The sequence below is a fragment of the Myotis davidii genome, unplaced genomic scaffold (assembly GCF_000327345.1).
Source record: "Myotis davidii unplaced genomic scaffold, ASM32734v1 scaffold196, whole genome shotgun sequence".
Taxonomy (NCBI): Eukaryota; Metazoa; Chordata; class Mammalia; order Chiroptera; family Vespertilionidae; genus Myotis; species Myotis davidii.
The window spans coordinates 8,907-17,249 of NW_006288258.1; positions in this window are offsets into that span (position 1 = coordinate 8,907).

Here is an 8,343-nt window from a genome sequence, read left to right on the forward strand (position 1 = left end):
GCCCAATCACACTTGTAAATATCATCCTCCAATTGCAAGCACATGCTTGAAATCTAGAGGTTGGATGAAAAAGTAGGAAGTCAATCCTTCTCCAGCGATTCTCAACCTGTGGGTCGTGACCCCTTTGGCGGTCGAACGACCCTTTCACAGGGGTCACCTAAGACCATCCTGCATATCAGATATTTACATTATGATTCATAACAGTAGCAACATCACAGTTATGAAGTAGCAACGAAAATAATTTTATGGTTGGGTCACAACATGAGGAACTGTATTTAAAGGGCCAGAAGGTTGAGAACCACTGTAAGCTCTCAGAGGAGAGGAAAGGGCTGGTGGAGTCAGAGATAGTTCGATGCTTTCCCACTTTTCCCAGTGAAAATGCTCACTTCTTGCTGTTTTACTTCTTCAAACAACCCACCAAGTGTAGGTCCTTATGCTGTCTTCACAATCTATTAAGTTCAGAGTTCTACTAAGACCTGCCCCACTGAAGTGATTTTAGTGCTGGGAGTGCGGTTGGTTGTCTGTCTGTGTTAGCACTAAATAGGATGTGAAACTTCATCTAGTTCAGCCTGACAATTTTCTAAGTGAGGAAACTGGAACTCAGAGAGGGGAAATTACTTATATCAAAACTCTCAGAGCTGACACTGGGGTCCAGGCCTCCAGTTCCCCATTCCTGTTAATCTCTACTGCACTGTATTTCATTACCCTGTTTTCATATTAATGTAATATAAGAAATAAGCTACATGTCCAATAACAAGACATTGGTTCAAATGATGAGCTACTATGCAGCTATTAAAAATCACTGAATTACATGGGTAAATATTGGCAGTATAGCGAACTAAAAAAATCAAGTAGTATAACTTCAATTTTGTAAAATAGTTGTGTATATGATGAAAAGACTCAATACATCAAAATGCTATTGGATGCTATTTCTGGAAGATGGGAGTAGAGATGTGTTTTTTTAAAACTTGTATTTATACTTTTATAATTCCAAAATTAATAATTTTATAATAAAATAATATTTTAAAGGAATATTTTAAACCTTTCTCCGGCACCACCGAGATAAAGATAGAAACATCAGTGAGAGAGAAATATCGATCAACTGCCTCCTACACACCCCTCTTAGGGATTGAGCCTGAAACCGGAACATGTGCCCTGATTGAAATCAAAATGTGACCTCTTGGTTCATGGGCCAATGCCTAATCATAACCATGGCATCATACTGGCTGGGCTCATTGCATTGTTTTGTATCAGTTCTAGTTTATGTTTTCTCCACAAGATTATGAGTTCTTCAGGGGCCTAAACCAACTCTTATTAATCCGTTTAGTAATACCCAATGCATAAAATTAAATCTCCGGATAAATTAAACCTCCATATAAATACAATTAAATTAAAATTGTACAAGAAACAAATATTATTCATAGGTATTATGCTAGCATCATACAAGGTAAAATTCACAATACCTTTGCAGCTAATAAAAAATGTATCAAATAAGCAGGAAAATACTTTCCATTAAGAGGGGGGAATTTAAATCAACTGAACTGACCCAGAAGTGGTATAGATGATAAACTTAATATGTCATTAAAAGTTATAACTATAGTTCATATTTTTAAGATGGCAACAGACCTCCAGTTTCTTTATAATTACTGTTTCCCCCAAACTGTCAGACCTGACATGCATCTGTCAGTGCATCCTCTTCCACTAATACTGGGTCCTAGTTTACCACAGGTCAAAGTTGAACAATAGCACTGCCATTTCATGTCAAGGCTGTCAGAACTCCATCTATCACCAGTGACGACTCATCATCTATAGGTTAGCCCTGAAATTCTATTTTGAGATTTTTCCTTTTACGGTGATATTAATCAATTTGATTATGAATGTCCTTGCCTGTAGGGTTGTTGTTGTTGTTTTTCATGTTTATTGGGCTCAGGGTTTATTGAATTTCAGGGATTTATAGCTTATACAAAATTTGAAAAAATTTCAATCATTATTTTTCAGTGTCTTCTATCCACCCACCATCCCTGCCTGTGCAGGGACTCCAACCGTATATATATATATTAGTCCATTTGAAGTTGTTTCATAGCTGCCTGATGCTCTATTGTTCTTTTCTAAGTCTTTTTTTTCTCTGTTTCATTTTAAATAGTTTTTATTGCTGTCTTCAAATTTGCTAATCTGTTCTTCTGCAATGTCTAATTTGCCATTAGACATGGCTCCAATCTATTTTTTGACATCAACACTATATTCATAGTTCTTAAGATGAACCTAACCATTCAATCTTTCTCCTAGCTTCTTAAACATATGGCATACAGTTGTAACTATGTTAATGTCTATGTTTTTCTGAGTCATTTTCAATTGGTTGATTTTTTCCCCCTTTTAATGGGATATATTTTTCTACTTCTTTTTATCCCTAGTAATTTGTATTGAACACCATTTATTTTGAGTTTTACTGTTGGGTGCTGGTTATTGTGGTATGCCTATAAATATTCTTAAGGTTTGTTCAGGGAAGCTATTGACTTACTTGGAAATAGTTTGCTCAGTTCAATCCTGTTTTTGAGGTTTGTTAGATGGGACCAGTGAAGCATTTAGTCTAGGATGAGATTTTCACCACTACCCAGGGTGCAAAGCTCCATACCCCATTTCCTGTCAACTATGAGGTTTTTCTCATCATGCTGGTGAGAACAGGCCCATGAGAGCTCAGAGAAGTTATTCCTTTTAATCCTTTCATGTGGTTCTTTCTGTGGCCTCAGAGCATTTCCTCAGGCGCATGTGCAGATCAGTACTCAGGTGACACCGAGGGCCTATCCTCCAAGGGTGTGCTCGCTGCTACTCTCCCCTCCACATCCTCTGCTCTTTAGCTGCCTACTTTCACTGGACTCCAGCTCCATCTCCCCAAATCAGGTCCACCATCAGGCATGCCTGAGTTCCCAGGCCCTATGCCGGAGCCTCACAGTAAGCTGGGACAATGATAAAGCCCACCATTTTTGTTTTCCACCTAATTGGGATCACTGCCTTTTATTGCCTGTTCACCAATGTCTTCCTATATTTCATTTTATTTATTGGTTATTGCATGTGAGAGGTTAAATTCACTCCCTGTTACCTCATCTTGTTTGGAAGCAAAAGTCTTCCCAAATCTCATTTTACAGATATCAACTGGTCAAGGCCAGTTCCCAGCAAACAGATCCTAACGCTGAGATTTGCATGGAGAGTGTTCTCTGTAACATCTCTAAGGATGTAAGGCACGCAGGTTTGGATAGAATGAGAAGTTAAACCACAAAGTTGCTGTAACTAATAATAAGGGAGCTCTGGAGAGAAAATGACCTTTCAGAGCTGTCCCAGTTATATCCCTAGTGAGATGCAGGAGGCCATCAGGAGAAGGCATAACCTTAGGTTGAGTGAAGTGGCTTCCTCTGGTGGGGGAGTGCCTTTGTCTGGAAGGGGATCTGGATTAGTACCACTGGATCTGCTACATGGCTGATTTCAACATTATACAAATGTGGGTAGTTTGCACCCTGATGAAGTGTTTTATTACAGTCAGGAAAACTATGGCTTCTTATTTAAATAGCTTATGAAAGTAGAAATTATTATTATTATTTTTTTAAATATATTTTTATTGATTTTTTACAGAGAGGAAGGGAGAGAGATAGAGAGTTAGAAACATCGATGAGAGAGAAACATCGATCAGCTGCCTCCTGCACACTCCCCACTGGGGATGTGCCTGCAACCCAGGTACATGCCCTTAACCGGAATCGAACCTGGGACCCTTCAGTCCGCAGGCCGACGCTCTATCCAGTGAGCCAAACCGGTTTCGGCTAGAAATTATTTTTTGCTAATAATTACTTAATTATCCCATTTGTAAAACTCTCTCTTCAGAATTTCGTTTAAAAGATAACTAAACTGTAAGTTAGGGTTTGCGTAGAATAATGAGGCTTTTTCTGGTAGGGACAATTGATTTCACATCTGCAGGATCCATGTCCTCCCTAACTAGCGGACTCTGAGAAGACTGAACATTAGGAGACAGAACTAAGTAGCAATTTATAATATTTTCAATGACACAGAGTTAACATTTTTCTGTACTCCCACTGTTTGAAGGAGGCAGTGTAGCAGAGGGCTTAAGACTGTTCCCAGCTATAAAATTTTAGTTATGCAAGGTGAATATGTTCTAGAGATCTGTTGCATAACATCATACCTATAATTAACAATATTATATTGTACACTCAAAAGCGTGTTGTGTTCTTACCATAATGGAAAACATAATGCACTACAATACAATGCAATACTTGGCACTCTGAGACTGTTCGCTTTTACATCCTGGCTCCACTTCCTCCGTGCTTTGGACTTTGGACAAGTTGTTATGCTTTTCTAAAGCTCACTTTCCTTCTCTATAGAATAGGCTGATTGTAACACCTCATAGGATTGTGATCATTGAGGGAGTCGGAGGCGGAATAACATGGTTATAGAGAGGACTGGTTTGGGCTGACTTCATAGGCTTGAATTCTCACCAATTTAATTTAACCTCTCTGCCTGTATTCTTATTTACAAAAGAGAGATTGTTATAATAACAAATTCCTAGGGTGTTTGTAAGGATTGAGTTAACACAGAAAAAGAGCTTAGTAGAGTACCAAGCATATAGCAAGTGCTCAATAAATGTGAGCTCTGACTATTAGATGTGAAGTGGGCTTGCAAAGTTTGAATTGAATTTGCTGAAAAGTAAAACCTGGTCCTGCTCTAAGGGCTTTTATAGCTTAATAAATGAGAAGGGGCCAGGGAAAAAATAATGATACATGTCGATTTTATGTTTGTTCATTTGGTTGGTTAAGTTCTAGGCAATTTTATAATTGACCTAATTGCAAAGAGGTGGCTGAGCAGCACTACCAATAAAATGTCCTGTGACTGTGGTTCCAAGTGTTTGAGGTGACTTAGAACTATGACTTTAAGAAACAGAAATGCTTCCCCTCTCCCTGACCTAACCCTACCCTTATCCCTGTTTGGTTTCAGTCATCTGGGACTCCAAAGGAAGGGTGGAGAAGTGGTTACTAAAGCTCACTTCCCCATGTCAGCAATCTCTGAGCAGTCCAAAGACGGATCCCCTGCCTGTTCTGTTTCTGCTGGCATGGGGAAGTGAGCATTTCTAACCACTTCTCTACAGAGCAGGAGTTATTGAAGCCAAAAAATTCTTCCTCAAAAATCAAGTATAGATTGGAGAGAGGCTCCACTCTAAGTAGCTGTGATAAAGTATAAGTTTTGTTTCTCGGCCTTTGAAAGTTATTTACAGCAGACAGCTTGGAAGTCGCCAAGCTGGGTTGCAGGGCAGTCACCTGCATTTGCTATGCTCAGAAGTGACTCTGAAGGTCACAGCAAGGACCATCAGCCTGCAGAATTGCAGAAAGCAAAGGGTGTGCAGTCAGGTTGATCTTGCTCTACCACCTGCCCCATACCAGGCAAGTCCTTACCTGTCTGCACTTCAGGCTTTTTACCTGTGAAATAGTAATAATATTGGCTATCGCAATTTGAGTGCTTATGATGCTCCAAGCACAATTTGAGGTAGGTACTATTCTTCCCTTTGCACAAATGAAGAAAACGGAACTCTGAGATTTTAAATGACTTACTCAGGGTAAGAATCAGTATTTATATTCAGGTCTGTCTCTAAAACCTATGCTAAGGAGCTAGAACCACTCCCTAAGCCTGGAATGTTCCAGGAATGCAATAAATCACAACTATTATGAACATTTAAAAATAACATTGACCATGATTATCATCTGCACATAAGAATATGGGATAAAAGAAAAAAAGGTCAATGTAGGACTAATTGTCTTTTTCACACTGACACATACAAACACCATCTTAAGGTTTGTTGAGGAAAATACTTGTCTCTTAGTATAATGGCTTGACCAGAGTTTAACTCCATACAGAAAAGAAATGCCATATATGCATGCTGCATATATAATATAATAAAAATGAAGAATGATGGTACTAGAAACTAATGAGAGAAAAAGGAACCCTTGTACACTGTTGGTGGGACTGTAAATTGGTATAGCCAGAATAGAAGACAGTATGGAGGTTCCTCAAACAATTAAAAACAGAACTTCCATATGTCTCAGCAATTCTACTTCTGGGTGTTTATTTGAAGAAACAAAAACACAAATTCAAAAACATATATGCACCTCTATGTTCATTGCAGCATTATTTACAGTTGTGAGGATATGGAAGCAGCCTAGGTGTCCACTGATGGATGAATGGATAAAGAAGATGCAGTATATATATATAATGGAATATTATTCAGCCAAAAAAAAAAACCAACAAAATAAAATATAAGCAGACCCATAGATAGAGAACAGCTGGTAGTTGCCAAAGGGAGTGGGGAGTGGGAAGATGGGGGAGGAAAGAAACTATAAAAAAAAGAAATTAATAAGTATTTTATAACTTTTCAAAAATATTTTATAATTTTATTCCATCTTATGTGAAATCCCTTATTTTTATCCAAATTTAACACGAAAAAGCAGTCTCTGAGTATAATAATGCTATGTCGGGCTTACACTGGTGTTTCTCCCTTTCATGCTCTATTCCAAACACTACCACTAAGTAGCTATACAACCTTTGGCAAGACACCTCTCTTCTCCTGGTCTGGGTCACCTATAACCTATAAAATATGGGCAGGCTGTGGATCATTTCTAATTTTCTTCTCTAATATCTTGGCATCTTACAACCCTTAACCATGGATGGCTTCAGGGATGGTCTGTTTCAAGATGAAACTCATGTGTCCATGGGTTGGTTGCTTAAATTTTGCTTTTTTTTTTTTACCCAATAGTCTTTATCTATGATTATGGCTATGCATTCGACTACTCTGATGAGATTTTTCTATTAAATAATATTTTCTCAAATTTTGATCCTCTACTCTCATCCAAGAGGGTTCTCTGGAAATTTCACTCATGGGATAAATGAAGGAGTGTCCTCAAGATATCTCCATTGTCTTCACATAGTTGTTTTGTAGGGCCCTTCTTCCACCATAACATTAACACTACTAACTTTGAAATTATTTATTTTGCTTATAGAAATACAACAAAGTTGAAAAGAAAGAAGTACAACAAAGTTGCTGTTTGACTGTTATCCTTAACCCCCAATAACAATTAGATTGGGATAGCCTAACCAAACAGAGGCTATGCTGAGTGGAGAGGGCTGGACATTCATTTGTCAGAGCAGTTGGAAGATTTGCTTTTCAGGAAGCTGTTTCTTCCCGGTAGTTGGGCCTCTGAGCATTGCCCAGTCCCAAGAGCAGAGTGTTTCTTTTTTTAAAGATGTCTATGTCTAGGGGCTCATGGGAGAGTCTAACTAGTGACTGGAGTTCTCAACCTCAGTCAAATCTTTCTGAAGTGAGATTGAATTGGGCAAGCACAATGTTTTCTTTGGCTTTAATGAATTTAAAAAATTTCCCAGTCTAAGCATTTCTCGGCTTCATACTTTTCTTTCTTTCTTTCTTTCTTTCTTTCTTTCTTTCTTTCTTTCTTTCTTTCTTTCTTTCTTTCTTTCTTTCTTTCTTTCTTTTCTTTCTTCCTTTCTTTCCTTAGACAATGGATGGTAACCCACATCTCTGAAACAGGGGCCCCCATTTGCGGGGCTTTCATTGTGTGCTAAACATTTTACATACATTTAATTTATCCTCAAAATAGAATGGTGAGTTAGGGATCGTATCTCCTGTTTGTAAATGAGTAAACTGAGATTCAAAGGAAGCACTTGCCCATGGCAAGATACTAATAAGTGCGCCTCGGTTGGCTGAGCATTAAACTGGAGCCTAATAGGTCTTGGTTTGCTTGGATCCTGTCATTTGGCTCCGTGTCTTTTCAAGTGAGTGTTTCAAGGGCTACTGGGTTCCATGACTTGGACTTATTCTTTCAGAAGAACGAACAAGACACTGGACTTTATTTGATCATGAACATCAAACCTTAAGCAACCAAGGGTGTCTTTATATTGCCTCTCTGCAGGGATTCCCTTGCATCCACTATATTTAAACCATAGGCAAATTCAGTGACCTCATAATTTTTCTTTAGTTATGCTGGAAGGAACTTGTTCAGAGAAGACCTGGGAGAGGGCGCCTCATAGTATCCGTCTTCAAATAGCAGAAAATCCAAGAGAGAGTATATACTAGTGTATATACATATATATAATCTATGGTTCCGAAAATAGGGCCTGGGAGAGCTCCAATTGATCAGAGCGGCCCATTAATCCTACTGTCAAGCCCAGATTCCTCCGCAGACACCCAACCCCTGAGATTGCTCCTAGATACAGAGATCTGGGCCTTGGCGTTTGCGTTTGCGTAGCACTCACGCGCCCCCGCCCCAGCCCCGCCCC